Below are 21,168 nucleotides of genomic sequence, written 5' to 3' on the forward strand. Positions count from 1 at the left end.
TTTTCTTGAGCAGTCCTAACTTAAATAATTTATTTTCTCCAAGTTTTGCTTATTTCTTTGGCAGGTAATGGGCAGGATCCTTTTCAGACAAAGCTGGCCAAGGAGCAACCTGGGATCTAGGAGGTTTGTCTTCAGAGAGACTCTGGTTTCAATCAGCCTCTCATTTTTCACCCCAAGTGTGTAATCTTCTTTTACTCTGTGTCATTTCTTATCCTTGGTTTTCAGCCGCCTCATGTTCTTAGCCCTAGATTCTACAGCCTGTGATAAGGATTTAGGGGAAGATTTTTTATTTGAGAGGTGACTGAAGGAACAGGAGTGAAGGAAGGAGTGAGAAGAGGGAGGAAAGGAGAGTGAAAAACTGAATAAAAAATGCATTATTGGGTGGATTCGAGCTGTGGAAACCTGAGATGCAAGCCCAATAGTGACTCTTAGGGAATTATGTAGAACATGCCTCATAATTGTTCCTGTGAAGTACGAGAGGTAGAGGTCTTTACTATCTACCATCCATCCTTAGTTCAACATTGTCCCAAGCTCAGTGGTTCATGTTCTAGGCGGTGCACACAGATAGATTCAATGAACTCTGAGATTTTCAGAGAAAACCCTGAGCAGATCAAATGAAGATATATAATGTGGGACTAAACAACCATACCAGCTATATGCTTCAGAGGGGGTGCAAGAGTCAGTTGAGGTTCAGGTCTATCCAATATCTCCCTGGATGGCAGGAGCTCTCGCCCTCTGATAACTCCTTTGCTTTGTTTAAGAGTAACTCAAGTCATTTTCCCATTCTCTGACAACAAGCCCAATGCCTCTCAAGAAGCTATCTTCTTGCTTACATTCTTCACCAACTGTCTGCTTTCTAGAGCTGTTCATGCAACTGACTTTGAACGCTTGTAATTATTTGGAGAAATTTTATCTATGTAATTAAATTAATCTAGATGTGCTTTTAACTCTGAGTAGCTTCAAATAATTTAAACAATTATGTATTTTGGAAAAGAAGATCTTTTCTGAGAGTTCTGAATCTTTTTCACTAAAGAAACCAAAGTGCTGTACTGTAGACTTGAGGTCATGCTGCCCCTCCAAAAGCGATCTCTGTACTAACCCCACTGTCCTGTCCAAGTTCTCAAACTGCTGTTTCTACAAAAAGACCCCTAAACTTTTTGTATATGCTGCCTGTGTTCCTGCTCATGGTTGTTGTGTTTATTTGCATCCTCTGTTGATTTGTACTTAAGCTCTGCAGTTGTGATCTCTTTGTATCCTGGGCTGTTAGCATAGGCCCTACATATAGTCAGGACAAATCAGTGTCTGTGGCTGATATTGGGGCAGATTACAAAGGAGGTCTAGCTTTCGCACTTTGAGTGGGTGTTGATTTTGCTTCTGGTGAAGCTGCTCAAGGCAAATTGTTTTCTCGTAGCATGAGGCACAAGGGGTTTCAATCAGCTGTGCCATGTGTCTAGCCACGCTTGCCTCTGGTAGTTGGGGTATGGGTCCTGTGGTTTCAGTCAGTGAAAGGGAGAAATCATGATATAGAGAAGAGGAGGTGTGGGGACATCAGATTTAAATCTCATGTAAATAATTTTGTGGAAGTTTCATCTACACTCTTACCAACACTGGAAAGAGAGTAGCTCAGCCATGGGAAGGAAGGTCAGGTCCTGACATGGCCAGCATGTCTTGTTTTTCCCCACTGTCATTCCTGGCCTGAGGGTAAGCATCCTCTGGATCTTCACCTGGCTAACTGGCTATCATAACTTCCTGTTTCCTTACATAAAAACTGTTAGGAAAGTAGGATATGCTTTGTTCCACTGATATCTTGCTGTATAACAAACTGGCCCCAAATTTAGAGTCTTTTTTTATTTTTTTATTTTTAAGACAGAGTTTTGCTGTACTGTTCAGACTGGCCTCGAACCCACAGTAATTCTCCTGCCTACGCCTTCCAAGCAGGGATTACAGGTGTGTGCCACCATGCTCAGCTCCAAACTTAGAACCTTAAAACAACATTTATTTTAGTTTCCTGAGTAAGGAGTTGGGCAGGGCTCAGATGCATGATTCTCCTGCTCCACAGGTGGCAGCTAGGGTCACTCATTTGGCTGAAGGAGGTAGGGATGCCTGAATATCCCAAAAAGCTTCACTTATGTGTTTGGGGCCTTGGTGCTTTCCCACTAGGTCTGTTCTTCCTTCTTTCTCTTTCTCTTTCCCTCCCACACCCTTTCTATTTCTGTGCAGCTGGTTTAGTCTTTCTTGAAACATAATGTAAAGGTTTAGGCTCCTTCCAATCAGGGTAGTCAGGCTTCTAACATTTCTACTGTGGTGGCTGACTTCCAAGTAGAAGGAAACAAAACCTGTCAATGAAAAGCAGTGGGCGCAGAAGTCTCTTCTACCTCATATATTGGCCAAAGCAAATCACAAGGCTAGCCTGGATTTGAAGGGAAGGGAAGTAGGCTCATCTCCTCCTGGGAGGTGAGGCGTGCACATAAGAAAGAGGAGAATGATTGGGGAACCCTTTCTAGAGGTGAGTGGGCATACTCAGCTAATTGTTTCACAAGGATAAGCTTGATCAAGGGGAGGCAATGTTGGAGTGTGCAGGGAACTGCAAGCCGAGTGGGACTGAGCCCAGTTATTTTGTGGAAATGGGGGGGGGAGAGAAAGGATTATCGAGGGAGCTACAGAACAAAGCTTAAAGGAGTGACACAACTGAGAGAGGCAAAGAGAAATTTCATCCGTGCTGCTGACTTGAGGCTTTCAGGACCCAGGATCAATTCCTGGCAGCTCGTGCGCACTGTGAGATAGCCCCTTCTACCTGTAATAACTAAGCCCATCTCTTTTTTTTTCATTTCTAATGAAATGACTCAAAAGATGGATTTGAACCCCAGATCTGCCACGGATTGGTTCTGTGCTTTGCAGGCAGCTACTTCGGTGACTCCAGTCTTTCAATTGCAAATGAGAATAATTATTCTTCTGTCAGGTGGTTGTTGATAGAGTTATTTCCAAAAGATGAAAAATATTAACAAAAGATGAGAAATATAAAATAAAAAGCGGCCTTTATTCTGAGAACACGGAGAGAGATGACCGGCAACCCCCACCGCTGGCGTCCGGCGATCTCTCCGGCCGACACGCGGCGTGGGGGCCTGTAAATAGCCTCGGTTTGGGGTGGAACCTAAGGCGGGCATTAGGGATACACAGGTAGCCCATTGGTCCTAGGTTTGGCGCCATATGTAAATTCCCAGGGGCGGGAAGATGGCGTCACAGGTAACTTCCTAGGGGCAGGGCAAGATGGGGCTTCCTGCTTCCGGTTGTGGCTTTCCTGGCTACAGTGTCCTGTCTGGGCCAAACCTTTCATATCCCGTCTTATGGTTATTATTATGAAAAGGGGCGAAGATTTCTCTCTTTAACTACTTCCTGCTGGCAAAGGGCGCTGTACTGGAGCCTGGGGAGTCGACGGGATGAAGGTTGATGCCCAGGTAGACGCTGGTGCCAGGTGTTTTGGCCAGGACAGCTTCACTGGTGAATGCACGTATGTCAGACTGGAAAAACAAAGAGACAAAATGTTATGAGGAGACATGGCACTGTCATATTTAAGGACCCAGGTGAGGTAAAGGGAAAGGTGCCTTTGATTTAGACATATCATTTTATCAGGACCATGTTGAGGTAGAAACATTTCCATGGTGAGGCAGAATTCTGAAAATTAAACGTGGGGTTAGGAGGAGTGGAGTTGAGAGTTATGAGAGGTGATTACACCCCCATCTGAAAGCATAAAAGTTAAGACAGTAGGTTGGTAAGGCTTGTCTCTGGTATGCATGATGTTGGAGTCTGTAGGCAATACTGTTAAAGAGTCCTGCTGTAAAAATGATCATTAATAGAATGTAAGAAATTAGGAACCAAATTGGATAACAAAACTTGACTTAGCCTGTTAACTGTGGCTGTGAGGCCTTTGTGAGATGGAGACGGGTAGGCAACAGAAGATGAGATGACAACTCAGAATGATCAGATTTAGGGCTGGAAGGGCACCTCTTAGCCTGAGCGATGTGAAACCAGGATGGCAGTCCAGCAACTTTGATTTGGGCATGGGTCGCTGTATCCTGGTTGTAGTCCTTGGAATGATTTGCTGTAACAGAACTTTAGCAAGTATGAGAAAGGCTTTTATGTCTCCTGAAAAAGTATAAACAAAGTGAGAAGACAAAATGTATCTGTCAGTCTTGACCAGGGATACCTGAGAAATTGGTGAAAAAAAATAGGAGGGGGGTGGTCTATATCACTGAGGAAGGGTCCACCAGCAACAACAGGTGCTGAGGCCTCAGTGTGTCTAAGTAAAAGGCATTTTAAGATTTAGGACTGGGACCTGCACAAAATAGGCCCTGTTTGTAAATGGCATAGGTTGACCATCAATACCTTGTCATAGAGATTGAGGACTTAATATAGCAGCCTGAATACTCAGGAAGACCTCTGTATATATGGCCTCTATGTCCACAAATATAGAGAATGTCTTACCTGAGACTTTAGTGCGACTTGGAATCTGAGACGGACACCTTAAAGGGGGCTGTTGTTGCCCTGAACCCCCTCAGCCTCCAGCAGCGATTTTCTGTCGGTGACGAATCTGGCAGTGTTGACATTTCCTATGAGGGCTATGATGACTTACCCACTCTCTGGTGGCTAGGACAGTCCAGTAGCCCTGGAGTAAGGTCTCAAAGAATGCCAGGATGGGGCATTTTCTTGCCCAGTATCTTCTGCTGCATTTGAGCGTGGTCCATGGAGAGGGCAGGCAGCTCCACCTTGTGTAGGTTTACCTGTCTCAGAACTCCAAGTGTCACAAGTGTTAAAAATATAAAAAAAACATATTAAGATCTCTATAAGGTTTGAAGGTCAAGTTTTGCCTTTTTGTTTGGGATTTGGACTACAGTACAATTAAGTAAGTATGCAGGAATTTAATATTGGCATTTTGGATTAAAGAGCAGGCTTTATCTGGATGGCACATTGCTTTTTATAGGGTGACACGTAGAATTAACAAAGCTTTAGTCTGCCAAACAAGGCTTTAATGGAAACATTTTGCAGTAAAGGTTTAGCAATCTTATGAATAAATCAATCAAAACTGATCTAATACTGTCAAATTCTGAACACATTTACTTTTAAAGTTGTTATTTGCAGTAGTATGAACCAAGACAAATCTTGAAATAGAGCTAGTGGTTCCCAGCAAAAAGGAATTTATAACCTTAGTTGTTAAACAGGAGATTGGTGAAGGCTTTGATTGATAAACAAGGCTGGTAAAATTATCAGGTGGCCAATAACCTTGATTAAATGGTTTGAGAACTGTAATAAAAAAGCATCTTTTGAGCAGAGCCAAATTGTAAAAAAAAGCATGCCTGAGCAGAGCCGCTGAGCTGCTGTTTCGCAGCGCTCCGGCAGAGCACGCCCAGTGGGTGGGGCAAGCGCTGGGATGTAGCGCGCAGGGGCGGGCTCGGACTGCCCCCGGAAACGTGTAAGGTGGCAGCGGCGGAGACGGCGCATGGGGGAGGGAGGGGCTGGGACGGCGCATGGGGGAGGGGCTGGGAGGCGGCCCGACACAGCTCGCAAAGCTGGAACTGCTTGCAGGGCTCGAGGATTAGAAAGCCAATTTAGGAACACAGCTGGGTTTTGATTAGCTTCCTGGACCTGTTTTAAAAGTTTGTTATAGTTAGTATGCTTGTCCTGCTCTGGCACAGCTATAGGCCTAGAGTCATTACCAGCGGTGTTTACCTCAGGTCTGTGATCAGCTTTTTCTCGAACTGCTTGCCACAGCTGATTCCATTCTTGTGAGATGAGAGAGGTATCTAGAATCACATAAACATCCTTAAAACGTAAATCATAACAATTAGTAATGAATTTAAATTGCCTGATATAATTCTGTGGGTCAACAGAAAAGCTACCTAATTTATGGGCAGTCTGGGATAGATCAGAAAGGGAAAAAGGCACATGGATGTTAACAAGCTCCTTGGGGCCAGCTTGCTCCCGAAGCGGTAGCAGAGCCTGAGGAGATTCCGGAGCAGAGGGCCACTGAGCAGCCATCCTTCCAGTAGGCGCGTGTGAGCAATCATCTGTAGAGTGACTACAGAGCTGCTGCCGGTCACCCTGGGAAACACGAGCAGATGGCGTCTCACTGTGTGCCTCGAAGCTAGAGGACTGCTGTCGGCAGCACAATGAAGCGTCATGTGCACTGCAACAGGGCGGCTGTTGTAGTTCACAAGAGGAGCCACAAGGAGACGCCTGTTGACAGTGAGGGTCCTGGGAACATGGCGGCGCCCTGTCACGTGACCCAAAACATGGCGGTGCCTGGGAACATGGCGGCGCCCTGTCACGTGGCCCGAAACATGGCGGCGCCCTGTCGCCATGTGGCCCTCCGGAACATGGCGGCGCCATGCCACGTGGCAGAGGGTTGCAACATGGCGACTGTTCCCCGCGCAAGCTGGAACAATCATGCGACCTGCTGGAAGGACACAGCGACCGAGACCTAGTATGGTGGGCGGGTGGTGAGAATGCTGTAGGGGATACAGAATTCTCAGGAGAAGTCGGAGACTGTGAGGAAGCACTAACAGAGAGATCAGAGCCGCTGGGAGAGATATGGGTCCCTGGAGACGGAGGGAGAGAGGATTGAACATCGGGAGATAACTGCGACACAGAGGGATTAGAGCTGCTGGGAGAGTTATGGGTCCTGGAAGGTGGAGAGGGAGATGATCGCACAGCGGGAGGTATCTGCAACAGAGAGGGATTAGAGCTGCTGAGAGAATCGGGCATAGGGGGAGGAGAGCGCGGTCTGGCGGGAGGTAACGGCTGGGAACAAGTTTGGTGGTAGGCAGGCGGCGGCTGGGAAAACGGAGAGCAGGACGGAAAAGTTTGCGGCGCAGTAGACTTAGCTAAAAGTATCTCAGCGAGAGCACAAGACTTAATGAGAGATGGGCGTGTTCTCAGAATAAGAAAGGCTTGGACATAAGGGAGTTCCAATAACTTGTTGCCAGCTTGACAAAAATCATACAAGTTCCTGAGAATGCAAGGGTCAAATGTTCCTTGCCGAGGCCAAGGCTTGCCGATAAGCGGGTAGGTTGGCCAGACCTCCTGGCAGTAAAAAGTTAGTTGTTTAGTTTTTATGGTACCTTTAATTTTTAGAGTACGTAAATTGGAAATTAGGCATTTTAAAGGCGTCTTTTGGGAGTTAGAAAATACGTTCCCCATGACTGATTCAGGCAAGAAAAAAAACCGGAGGTCCAGAAAAAAGTCGTCACTTATTTGTGGTACCACGCGGCAGCTACGGTTCCAAACCGTAAACTCCAGTCGTCACTGAGAGATTTACGAATGGAGTCTACGTGGGGTCAGTAACAGTTTTGCCCGTGAAAGCGCAAGGCTTTAAGGGAAGTGAGGCATTCTTTCAGTGTGGGCGGTCCCAAAAATCTCTGCTTTGGGCTATCCGAACCCAAAGAACGTGAGAGATTTTGTGGGCGCAGGTTTGCCCAGAAAGAACCCTGCCCTGGGCGGTCCTAAGGACGTGAAAATGCACAGACCCACGCAGACGGGGAGAACATTCCACTGGGGCTGCCCAGTGCGAAAAGTTCCCCGGGGAGTGCTCACCTGAAATCAGTCTGGCCGATGCGGAGTGCAGGCGGCTGGCGACAGGAACGTCTCGGGAGAGGAAAAAGCTCTGGATTAATCCAGGATGTTATCTGATTATCGGCGAGGAAACTCTGGGTATGTGGCCCAAGAATTAGTTGCCTGCCGATCCGAGTCACGGCACCAAATGATAGAGTTATTTCCAAAAAATGAAAAATATTAACAAAAGATGAGAAATATAAAATAAAAAGCGGCCTTTATTCTGAGAACACGGAGAGAGATGACCGGCAACCCCCACCGCTGGCGTCCGGCGATCTCTCCGGCCGACACGCGGCGTGGGGGCCTGTAAATAGCCTCGGTTTGGGGTGGAACCTAAGGCGGGCATTAGGGATACACAGGTAGCCCATTGGTCCTAGGTTTGGCGCCATATGTAAATTCCCAGGGGCGGGAAGATGGCGTCACAGGTAACTTCCTAGGGGCAGGGCAAGATGGGGCTTCCTGCTTCCGGTTGTGGCTTTCCTGGCTACAGTGTCCTGTCTGGGCCAAACCTTTCAGTTGTTTGAGCATTAAATGATTTATATTAAAAGCATCAATGTATTTATAAACCCATGGAATAATGCCTAATGTAGGAAGCACTAAGTAATTGCTAAATAGTAAAAGTGGGCTAATGTAAGAGTCTTGGGTTGAAAGAACACATGAGTATTCTGCTTTGAAAAGCAAACACAATCTTTTATTGTAGAAAAGACTGTTTTCTCGGATAATCAAAATTGATCAGTCCTACCGTGCTATTATTGCATGCTACTGAGCTAAAAACATATATCCTGACAAATCTGGAGCCAAGTTGTCTACAAGGGTAGATGAAACTGTGGAAATTGTAAATCACATAAGCTGAGGCATCTTGATCTTTATCAGGAATTTAGAACTTCTTTGCATTTGCTTTTTTTTTCCATTCCTTTTCTTCTTGCTCACTTCTCCCCTTCCCTAGATAACCCAATTTATAGAATTGCCTCAATATGTGCTGGTTGACATGACACTCTGAGTGGAGAAGAATGCCAGAAGGGCCTAGCTGTAACCTGTTGATTTATGGTCAGTCTGCTTCACTGTCACTTTCTGATTTAACATCAAAAGGACAGATTATAAATTCAGTCATGCTGGGCAAACAAATATACTGTTGCAAATGACTTTGCAGAATTTTTAGTTTTACTCTGTCCATGTAGAAAGTGAACTGAAAGTGGCTCTTAGTGCAATCATTCAAATATTTTGGCCCCTTGTACCATATGCTGTACTTTCTTTTATCATATGTGATTGTATATTACAATACACAGCAATTCCAAAGGGGAACCAGATGGCTGCATGTTCCTGGTTCAGGATTCTCAGGCAGAGAGGAAGTGGGAATCTGGGGCTATATTTGGTTTTGCTGGAACTGACAGGCTATCAGAGGTGATAATCAGAGGTATTTAAGCAGGGCTGGAGTTTACCGCAAAGAGCTTAAGTGCTCAATCAAGTCTGAATGTGTCTTTAATGGGCATATCTTTTAAAAACTGATTTAATGTATTCCTTCACCACTGTTCAATTTGAATATGTTGAGACAAGCAATATTTTAAACTAGTTTTTCTTTTTGTTTCAGAAAAGGCAAATAATTTCTTGGAAAGACAGTTCAAAATATAGCCAAAAGATTTTTCAGCTCTTGCTTTCTTAATGTTTGGGAATCATTAGTCAATAAAAAGAAGGTTAAACTGTCAAGAAGGAAGTATGGAGGAGGGGATTTGGGTTCAGCGGGTAAGTTGTTTATGTTCTGCCTCCAGCTTCATAGAGGTGAAGATATTCTGTGCTCTGAATTGAGATAGAACAATCACAATTATGTGTAGCTGTTTACGCAAATTGCACAATCTTTGTTACCTCTCTTATTTCCTCTGCAACGGGGTAAAAATGGCAAAAACTTCAAAATGAAATAGAAAAGTAAACAAATCCTCTTACCCCTTCACTGGACTCTACCGATTGTATTTATAAACGTTCAGGTTATTTTAGCTGCCAGCTCTATACCTACCAGCTCCGTCCCACCTCTGTTTCCATTGAAAATTGGCCACAGTCTCAGTACTCTGAGGGTAATGCAATTTGAGAATAAAGCAAATGACTTTTTAGAAAGCAAACAAACAAACAAAACTACAGCTGAGATTTGAACACCAGATTGTCAATGATGGCTGTTAAGGTGTCCTCTGTGCTGAGACCCTGCTCTCCCTGTGTCACCCTCAAATGCCAGCAATGGCTTGAACTGCCTCCAAGGCCTATTTCCTGTCTCTGTCTGCCTCTTCCCTTGGTGATCACAACCACACTTGTGTTTCCTCTGCAGTCCAGTAGGGTTTGCCTTCTCTGTCCCAGGACTCCCTCTGATGCTGCCAGTTCAGCTAACTAGCCCCTTCCAGAAAGACCATCTGCAGTTCCATGGGCACATTCAACTAAAATGACCAAAACCAGACTTAGCCTCATCTACTCCCTTTATGCATCTGCCCTACTCTTTAATTCCCTTAATTGCTGCAAGAATAATTTTTATAACACAATTCTGATTGTGGTGTTCTCTTAACCAGGTGCTTTAGCAGAGATGAAGTGCAAACTTCATAGTGGGGCCTAGGAGATCACTCATTCAACTCATACTTGGGTTTGGCTTTTTTTCTCCATTGGGGTTGCTTGAACTAACCTCGCTGGACTTCCTTACCATTCATCAAAACCAGCTTTCACTTTCACATTGATTCTCATGTGTTCTCTGAGAAACTCTTTCCTTTCTTCTCCATCAATCATTTGTTCAGAACCCCACATGCACTGGCATTTCCTATATATGCACTTTCCATGGACTGTAAGTCCTTGTATCCTGTAAGCAGTGCCACGTGAGGTTACACTGAAGGACCCATATCCTCAAGAGAAGAACATATGGACAGCAGTTTTGCTTGGAGACAGAATGGAGGGAAGGAGTGTTGGTGGCATAGAAGACAATGGAGAGAGTGACCAAGGTGGAGAACTAAAGTTGGGAGTGAGTTCTGAGGCTTCAGACACTGAGAACTAGAAGAAAGAACAAAGGGCACGAAGTGCTCAATCTGCCTCATGGCTGTGACTACCCACATCACCCATGACATTTTTAAGGCCAACATGTGGCATAGGTTTTGCAACCGTGGCAAGCATTTCTTTGGAATTGCTTTATTTAATCTTTGTAGCCACCCCAAAATTACTTGCATTAGCTATTTTTAGATTCATAGTCTATAAAATTCACCACTTTAAAGCATGCAATTCAGTATTTTAAATTGTATTTACAAGATTTCCCAATCATCACCACTATCTAATTCCATAATATTTTTATCACTCCCAAAAGAAACTGTATCCTTTAGTAGTCACACCCTCTTCCCCTACCTTCAGCTCCTGAGACCCAGAAATCCCCCTGCTGTTTTTATGACTCTAGACATTTCTATAAATAGAAATATATAGCTCATAGTCTTTCATATGTGGCTTAATCCATGTAGCATAATGATTTCTTTTTGTTTAACGTAATGATTTTGAGGTTCATCTATGTCATATTGTTTGTTTTGGTATTTCATTTCTCTTTATGGCTGAATAGTGTTCTATTATACAGATATGCCACACATAGTGTGTACATTTATTAGTTGATGGACAGTGAAGTTATTTCCATCTTTCAGTTATCTGTGAGTAGAGCCTTCATTAGTTCATTTTAATGTCTTAGTCAGAGAACACTGTGCACCGGGTGGTTGAAGTAACAGAAATTTATTCTTCATAGTTCTGGGGACTGGGAAGTCTAAGCTCAAAGTGCTGACAGATCTCCTATCTGGTCAGGTTCATCTTTTGGTTTATATAGTGGTCTTCTGGTTGGGTCTACGTGTGGCCCAGAGTGGAAGCAAGCTGTCTCTCAACTCATACAAAGACATGAGTGGCACTCACAAGACCTTCACCTTTGTCATTTCATCTAATTCAAATCACTTTCCAAAGACCTGCTAATACCATCATGTAGAGTTTCTACATATGTATTATGTTTCTACATATGTGTTTTGCACAAACATGTAGTCCACAACAGACAGATTAACTAGAAAACAATATTAAATGCATTGTTTTTGAATCAAACAGATTTAGATATGAAATTTAGCCTCATTATTTACTATCCATGTCATTGTGGGCAAGTTATTCATTCTCTTTAGCTTTTATAATCAATATATATATATACAGCAACACCACCCGAGTATTCAGGTTGGTATGAGTATTCTTGATAATTTCTATGGAGTGGTTTATATGTATTAGGACTTCCATAAAGAATAACAATGGCACCCTGTGAACTTGGCCCTTTGTGGATACCCACTAGTAGTTTGAAATGAACAAAAAGATATAATTTTATTATAATTTAACTATATATTCATATAGCTAGCTTAGTATTTCTTCTTTCATTGCAATGCATTGTATAACTTTTCCAAGAACCAAGTATACATTTATAATTACCAATAAGTTTTTCCTTTTTGCTTATTTTTTAGCAATAATAATATTAATTTTTTTATTACTAGGGTTAGAAAAATACAACATGTAAATATAATTTGGTCTGGGTATGGTTGCACTTGCTTCTATTCCCAGTTATTTGGGAGGCTGAGGCAAGGGGATTGCAAGTTAGAAGCCATCCTTGGCAACTTAGTGAGACCTTGTACCACAAAGAAGTGAAAAAAAAAGAGCTGGAGATATAATTCATTGTTTCCTGAGCCCAGTAAATAATGGATTACATCTCCAGCTCATTTTACATGTATATCTGGGATCTCCTTTGAGAAAGCAAGCACCTAATGTGTTTATGAAACATTATTTTGCTTTCATTTGAACCTTCCTTTAATTTTTTTTCTTAAGATGAACTTTTCTAAAATCAATAATATAAAAATTAAACATGTCAAAAATTCTACTGTTGCAGAAAGGCCTAAGTAAAAATTGATTATCTGGTGTTCTCAAGGTTTCTGCTTAGAGAGAGGCCAAGTCTTAATGGAAAAGTCACTATGATGGCCTCATTCATTTTGCAAGGAATGGAGTGTAGGTCAGGGGGTCAGGGGAATGCGAAGGGAAATGTCTTTGAAACAACTCATCGGATGTCACTCAGGGATTATTAATTTACTGAAAGTCTACCTTTGGCCTGGGGATTTACTAAAGTTAGAACACACTGGCTGTTTCCTTTGAACTCTGCATCCAGGCATCCAGAGGAATGCAGGCTCACTCCTGGGCCGCGACCCTGCAAACCCGGCCTGCACTAACACCAGCTTCAGCCTGTTTTGGAGTTTTCTCCACAGCTCATTGTGACATGATTCTGCTCAGACTCTTCAGTATCATCACGGTTTCAGAGATACAAGGAAAATAAAATGATAAGGAAAGCAAAACAGAAAAAGATACGAACAGAAAAAAAAATATTTCATAATATTTTGTTGTTTCACTGCTCATACAAATCATTAGAGGTTTTTGCCAAAGAGGACGAATGCTAGAAAGATCACTTGTTGCCTGGTGGGAAATGAGATGTGCCACGGGGGCAGAGGGAGAGGGTGTTAGGGCAGCTTACTTTGCAATGGTGTCACTAAATGGGACATTTTCTTCAGTCTTGGCTACTTACCTTGGTAAGTCCTCTACTCATCTATCCATGTTCTGTATTCTCCTACAAGTTGTTTCCAAGTGTATCTTTACACTAATATCTCAGTGGGTTTGTATTTTTCCACATGGGTACATAAAGAAATTTTTGGCAAATTGATAGAGACAGAAGATATAATGGTGTTGCTTGGTGTTGGGATGGAGAGTTATTGTTTAATGAGAACAGAGTTTAAGTTTTGCAGGGAGAAAAGGGTTTTGGAAATAGATGATTGCTATGGTTGTGCAACATTGTGACTACCTAATGCCACTGAACTGTGTACTTCAAGGTGATTAAGATGGTAACTTCCATGTTATGTCTATCTCATCATAATTAAAGATAATTTTAAAATGATGGCGCCAGTCTTAAAGCTGTTAAAAATATTGCTACAAAACACCAATTTCAAAGGAAGTTTGTTAAGTTGATGCTGTATATTACTACTCCTGCTACTTTGTACCATTTTAAACCACAAATTACATAAGAATGCTATAGTTCTTCTCCAAAACATGTAATTACACTTGCATGGAAAATAAGTGTAAGATTTTTACATTGATGCAAGACTGATTTTTTAATTAGTACACATTTGCCATACATAGTGAATATATTCATTATAGGGAGCTGATACTTACATATATCACATCTTAATACTTTTTATCTAAAGTTTTCTTGAATATCAATACAAAAGATCTCTAGTTGATTCTACTAGCCATAACTTTTATGGGCATAATGGACAATTAATTCATCCAATCAATTGAAATTAAATTTATCAAACATGCTATAACAGTCATTATTCCTGATGGTACAGGTTATCACTTTTAAGCCCTTGGTGTTTCAACAACACATTTAGAGACCTGAGTTAAATGTTTCTCAAAGTATAGCCCTGGATCAAGTTTGAGGGTATAGGCAACCACTTTGAAGGCAATAAGATTTACTATGATGCCCATTATGGTTTGAATATCTTCTTTTGAAGTCCTATAAGGTCTCCAGTGTAGTTTTTATTGGTCTTGTTCTCTACTGTTTTGATCAATCCTATTATACCTGATGTTATAGGCAACTCATTTTAAAAATAGCAAGAGGCACAATGGTAACCACTTTTGATCACCTGGTATTCTATTTTTGAATCATGTACTATGTACTATGAATCATGTACTATGCCCATCTGTTCTAACTGACTCTGTTTTGTTTAGTCACATTTGGTTTTATTCTCTTCAAAAAAAGGTAAAAAGAACTGTGGGAGTAATAAAACCCAAAAAGTGTAATTGTTATTGTAAAAAAGAGAGGAAAGGAAGATGGTCTAAGGGACATAACTGCATGTATGTTTGAGTGTGTAGGATGGAAAACCATATTACTGAGCTTTTGTTGGATCATTGAACGGAACTGTCTGCAATCTCACTGTATGAATGTCTATATGCTTTAATTTTATAATTTGGACAACTGTTTCTAAGATGACAATATGTAACCTATTAACTAGTGATTTCTTACTGTATATTTTTTCCTTGAAATTCTGTATTACTTGTACCCTTTTACTGCTTTGTTTTTTTATTTCCTTTCTTTTTTCTCTTTAAATCAAAAAAAGACAAAATAAAACAAAACAAACAAAAAAGTATAGCCCTGGACTAGAACATCCACATCACCTGGGATCTTGTTAGAAATGCAAACTCAGAGGTTCATGCAAGATCTTCTGAATCAAAAATTCTGGGGGCAGATCCTAAGAATCTGTTCTTTAACATGCTTACTAAGTGTGGTTGATACATACTGAGTATAGAATGAGAGTTTGGTAGACAGGAAGTACCCCCAATAACTAGAACACTACCATCAACCTTTGAAATGATGCATTATAATTGAACACAAGGAAAGAATATCATGCTGTAGGAAAAAGTTTACAGTTAGGTTCCTAGAACAATTCAGAAGAATCTTTAATTCAGAATGTGGAGAAGTCTACACCAGTAGTGGCAAACCTATGGCACACGTGCTGCAGCGAGCTATCACTGAATGCTCTAAAAGCTTCACCATTAGTCTTGACAAAAACATGATTTGCATTGGAGAAAGAAGTGGTGTTTCAGTCTAGGAACAACTAAATATGTTTGGTTGAATGGAAAAAAAATAGAAATTTTAGGATCTAAAGCAGTTGTGAAGAATGGCCTTTAGAAACTATTACTCAGTGCATACTACCTTTCTGAAGCAGAGGTTGCAAACTGTTTTGCTCTTGGTAGGGTCCAACCCCAAATCCCAGTCCAAAGTTCTAAATGGTTAAAGTCTTCATAATAATTGTGAAAGATTAAGGAGAATCAGCCGTACTCTCCTCCCTCAAAGATGATAAATGGTAGGGAGCACTTCTGAGAAAGAATAGAACATAGTATCTCATTAAAATGTTCCCAAGAAACCAGAGTCTCAAGACACTGCTAATATACATCGGTAGCAATTAGGTGTTTGTTACAGTCTTTCCATTACCTTCTATATGAAGTTAGAGTAACACAAAGGTACCTTCCAGTCCTTGGCTTTGGGGTTGAATGACCTTCCTTTATCCTTGGACCCCCAGTTTTTCTCACTTGGATCTTAATAAATATCTTGCTCAATTTTGTTCATAAATATGAAACCCTCATCCATAAGAGATTTAATCCTTTTCAAACTAGGGCATCCTGGTCTCTCAGAATGCAGATCACATCTGATTCAAAAAAGAGGCTCAGTAAATGTTGGAGGAAAGGGCTCAATGCATTTAGCCCAAAGATTAAGATTAAGGAATAGGATCTGAGAAAAAACCCACAAGACAGTGAGCTTTATTATTTAAAACACATTTTTTAAAACATTGAGGCCATGTGTTAAAAATATTTGGGGAATTGGTGTAAGTCATAAACTATCCTCTCCCTCTGGCCACTGCCTATACGAATGGAAATATTCATATGATCACTGCTGTTTTCCCTGCAACCGGTCTGGTAGGCACTTGGTGTAGATTTGTTAAGAGGGCCGGATATGTAGAGAACCTTCTGGGAAGAAGTCTTGATGATGCTTTGTGACTATGCTGGTTCTGTGGATGCAGATTGGATTAGAATTGCACATGTGAAACAAGGTGAGCTAATGGGATTCCCTCCTGGCAACATCAGTTGGTACTGAAAGACAGTCGGATTCTGAGGGTTTTTGAAATGGGAAAAGTCAAGTTGAGAATCTCGGAGGTTAGCCATGTCTTGACACATGAATGCAGGAAGAGAAAAAGAAACTTGGTGGATATACATGTGTGAAAAATCACACACAACACACACACATACACACTCATACATACTCACATTCTTCAGCCTTTTCTGTTCCATTCCATTCCATTCCATTCTGTTCCATTCTTTCCCTCACCTTTTTTTTTTTTTTGCATCCTCTCTGATTCTTGTCACCATTCTCTCCTTGAGGCCCAGCTTCATTCCTGCCTTTGGTTCTAGGACTTGCCCTGCAAGTCTCCCTTTCTTCCTAAATCACTCATTTGATTTTTGTCATATGCACCTGAAAACAATTAATGGATACACTGTCACCATAATTCACTTTCCTTCTTTAGCTATCTCAACATTTGTAAGATTTAAAGCTCACTATAGTAAATATTTGTGTTAATTTAAATTGATTTTCATTTCCCTGGATTTTCAACTATTTTTAAATACTGACTTGGTTCCCTTCCATTGTTTGAAAAGCAAAGCAAAGAAAAGAAAAGCAAAAGGAACCACGAAGCACCAGCTGATGTGCACACTTGAGATCTATGTATAAATTATGCCTTTGAAACACTTGGAATCTTTCTGGGAAACTATTTCTCAGCAGGGGAAGAAAAACTAACCAGCTTCAGAAGTAAACTGAAAATATTATTCATTGCTGTGGAAATGTGCAGCTTTGAAATGATCAAAGAAAAGAAAACAAGTGAATTATCTTTAGTGGCAGGATGCATAGTAGTCAAGAGTGGGAACCTACGACCAGATGGTCCCTTCATATGTCACCATCTCTTAGATGGAGGGTGTACATTGTAGAACTAGAGTCTAGGTCGTTTCTTTTCCTCTTAATCTCCCATCATACAATCTGACCTGAGAAGTTATTCTACAGATATTTGTTGATAAAGCCTGAGTGATGAAATAAAGGACAGTGACAGAGTTTGAAGATCAGACTCACAGGGGAATTGTTTGGATCCAGCATCTCTAACTTCATGACCCTGGCTGTTATGTTGTTTGCCCATGCTTAGCTTCTATAACTCTAAAATTAGGATTGGAATACAACTTCTCTATAGTGTTGATGTGAATATTAAATGATTTAATTATGCAAAACATGTAGTCTGGTGTCCTCAGAGGAGTCGTGCAATCAAGTTCAATGTTTAATCATTGTGTCAAAGAGGAGCTTTTCACTGTCATATTTACTCTCCTTTTAAATTTTATGAAAGTGCTGAAATGAATAGTATCAGGGGCCCTTAATTAAGCTATTGAAGAAACATATCCCTGATAAGATGCATTAATAAAAATGTTTTTACTTTTTCTTTTTCTCAAGGGAATGAAATTTTAACATAATCAATATAAAGATGATGCACAGCACAATATTTAGACAAGAAAAGTAACTAAACTTGAAAAGCTCACAAGATCAGCCTCATTAAAGTAAAAACTGGTACACTCTTATACCCTTCTTTTGATGACCAGAAGACCTGGCAGGTCTTTATTGGTTCAAGAGGATCAGCCTGGGCCTGACTGCTTCTGGTGGAGATAGCAGGAAAGGGACCAGGGTCCTCTCCTTACACTGCCCTCTTACGTACCTTCCCATGTTTCCCCAAATATTCCCCTTTATGTTAGAGACATGTATGTGTCTGTGACTTGTAGCCATCTTTTTGTAGTCTTAGTGGGAATGGGCTCTTTTACTTCTGTCATGGTTGCCTTTTCCCCGTATGTCATCTGTCTTAGTTATTTTCTCATCACTGAGACAAAAATACCAGATACTCAAAGTTAAAAGAGGGAAGGTATATCTCAGCTCATAGTATGTAGAGGGTTCAGTCCTCAGTCAGTTCGGTGCGGCAGAAGAGCATTGCAGAGGAGAAACAATTCATGACAGGGCAGGCAGGAGGCAGAAAATCCACAGGAGCAAGCCTCCTTCTCCCTTTAATCCATCCAAACTACAAATCTTTTTCATGGTGCCACCTACACCCTGAGTGGGGCTTTCCATTATCCATACCTAGATCCATGCTAAACAAATTCAATTATCACACATCATTACTCCCAGAATCACCCACCCTAATGCAGCATCTCACACCTTTGATCCAGTTGCCCCACCAAATCTCCACCTGATTGCATGAGGCTTTAGAGGAACATTTAGATAACATAACATTATCTTTCAAAGGTTTCTCAGAGGATTTGACCAGGAGAGATCATTTGATACAAAGAACACATGCAAAAGCAGGGGAATGAAGTTGATGGACAAAATAATGGTAATGACTGTGACTACGGTGGCAACATGGCTCACTGGGACAATGAGTTGATAGGCAGATTGGAGGTTTAAAACATACATCAGCCAAATTATTCTGATATATTTAATTCCTATTTTATAAACATTGACCTTTGCTAAGCCAATGAATTTTTTCTTTTGATTTTTTAAAGACAAGTTCTCCTGTATAAAGCTGGACTTAAACTCTCCATATACTGCAGGTTGGCCTCAAACTTGAGGTAAACCTTCTGCCTCAGTCTCTCTAGTGTTGAGATTACAGGTATGTGCTACCATGACCTACTGCCAATGATGAATTTTTAGCAAATGGTAAAGTCAGGAGAAAGAATATATATGAATTAAAGACAAAATGGGGAGGATTTTGCGCTACCTAAGTCTGTATGCAGAGGATGTGGCACTGTGACAACGTAGGATTAGTGATCTGTGGATGGAAAAGGTGATAAATTGGCATATATTATCCTTCCCAGACCACTTTAATTTGTCTTACCAGAACTACAATTCCTAGGTTCCTTCGTAGCTGGGATCTAGGTGTGTCTTAGGTTGCACCAATCAGCTGGTGCTGATTTCTCTTTATATTTGGAAAACTAGCTGAGAAGACATTGTTTTTATGTTTCTGCATTACAAATACCTCAGTTGCAGGTTGTCAGGCAGGGCACAGGCCATTGTTTTTGTTTTGTTTTGGTACAGATTTATTATGCATGGTATATCAATAAGGTAATCTAGTGAAATGGTATTTGTATTGTGTCAGGTGTTGGGGTGCAAAGATAAACACAGTAGCCTTGGTCTCTGGATGGGGCTGCCAGTGGAAAGGGGAAGGCAGACATTTAAACAAGGTTAAAATGGCAAGATAATTACCAGAAGTCAATTTGCTAAGAGCTAATTTGATAATGTAAAAATTACCTAATGGTCAGTTCATCAAGCTTTATAAGTTTACCAAACCTTTGTCATAAGAATATTATTTTTGAGTGTAGTCAATTAACTTTTAGATAGTCTTCTTAGGCATATTAACTTGTTATAAGTTCTGGGTTTTAGGGTGGTTTTGACTTCATGAAGATACATGGTCATTTTCATAGCCATGAAGGATGACAGCTTGCTTGGAAACTAGGTAAGAGGGGATTTATTGTCTTGCATTTTGTTTGATGTTATATGAACTTCAAACATTTTGCATTATAACTTCTGAGTTCTGGGAACTTGCAGAGCAGTGCTTGGAAACCATTCCTGTTCCCTCTCTAGAAGTTAATTCAAATGGAAAAGGTGGTGAGGAACAGAGTATTGTACTCATGGAAGGTGATGGAGAATTTTGATGGCATCTAAAGAATGTTATCTTATGATAATGTCAATTTTCTCCTGTGCTTCAAGATTGCTTTTTGGTAGAATGGAGCAATGCTTTTAATACAGTCAAGAACAACTTTCTCCTTGAATGATTTTTCCAAAAGCATTTGTCTGGACTAGTTCTTCTTGATTATTATTATTAGAATTTAAGCATCACACTTAAGTCAGACTTCTACATTCTAAGATGCAACCTTTACGTGTCACTGTAAAAAAGTTAAAAGTGCAACTCTTATACCTCTGATTAAATGAATGGAAATTAAGAGAGATATTTATGAAAAGGTATTAACAGAATGTTGGTGTGAATAATGCATAGCCCATTGAACTGATTCCAAGGTTCTACATTAATATGTTAGTATTATGAAATTATTTTTATTGACTATTTGAAAGTACGTTCATTAACTCTAAAATTGGGCTCATGGTTTTCAGGGATTTTTCTTTCTGAATATCTTCCAAGGTTAAGTCATTATTCTATCAACAACAGGGCTGCCAAAACTCAAGCTGTTTAGCAAAATCTCTAAAGAGGGTGGTGATTTGAACCTCTGACATGATAACCTTTATAATGAGCTGTCTCCTCCCCAACACACTTCAGTTGAACATCTCTGTTCTGGAGTATGGGAGTTGACAAAAGTCCAGCATCTTTCAATTTTGAAGATTTGGAATTCACATGGTAGCTCAACATTACTTAACTTTTAGGGCATATCTAACCTTGAACTCTGTATCCTCTTTGTAAGTGCCTCCGTACTTTCCTCTAGAGCACGTTATATAATGAAATAAATAATATAATGCACACAAGTACGCTTGTCACTGTTACTTGGAGATGCGATTTGTGTAAAATATATCCTCCTATCAAAAAGTATCTACTTGTCTGAAATCTTCCATTAGGATTTACAAATTTGAACTAAAATATTTATTATCGACATATGCCTCCCCATGTGTCTGGAGGACTGTGGATATCTCAGCGAGCAGGGAAGCATCCCAGGTTCCAGAGGCCCCATGGCCTGTGGTAAGTGCTCAGAGCATTCTGCTCAAAGCCCAGACTGTTCAGGACCCTCCAGGCTTCTGGGTGCAGTGAAGTGCATCAGTGGGTTTGAGGCATCTACATCCGCCTGCCCATCCCGGCTGTGCTTGGATAATTGTGGAGCTTCCAACAAGGAGTTGGGCGCACAGTGTCCCTGAAGCCCAGTTTATCT

The 21,168-nt window shown here is 41.0% G+C and overlaps 1 long non-coding RNA gene across 1 annotated transcript; it reads right to left on the reverse strand.

Moving 5' to 3' along the window:
- Nucleotides 1–5,183: 5,183 nt before the first annotated feature.
- Nucleotides 5,184–7,640, reverse strand: LOC134474540 (uncharacterized). The gene is made up of 3 exons (XR_010045382.1): nt 7,588–7,640; nt 5,725–5,798; nt 5,184–5,298 (listed from the first exon to the last, which is right to left on the reverse strand). It is a non-coding gene; the product is annotated as an uncharacterized LOC134474540 (long non-coding RNA).
- Between the last annotated feature and the right edge of the window lie 13,528 nt (nt 7,641–21,168).

Source organism: Cavia porcellus, unplaced genomic scaffold (assembly GCF_034190915.1).
Source record: "Cavia porcellus strain 051 isolate PalLab524CR breed Dunkin Hartley unplaced genomic scaffold, mCavPor4.1 scaffold_33, whole genome shotgun sequence".
Taxonomy (NCBI): Eukaryota; Metazoa; Chordata; class Mammalia; order Rodentia; family Caviidae; genus Cavia; species Cavia porcellus.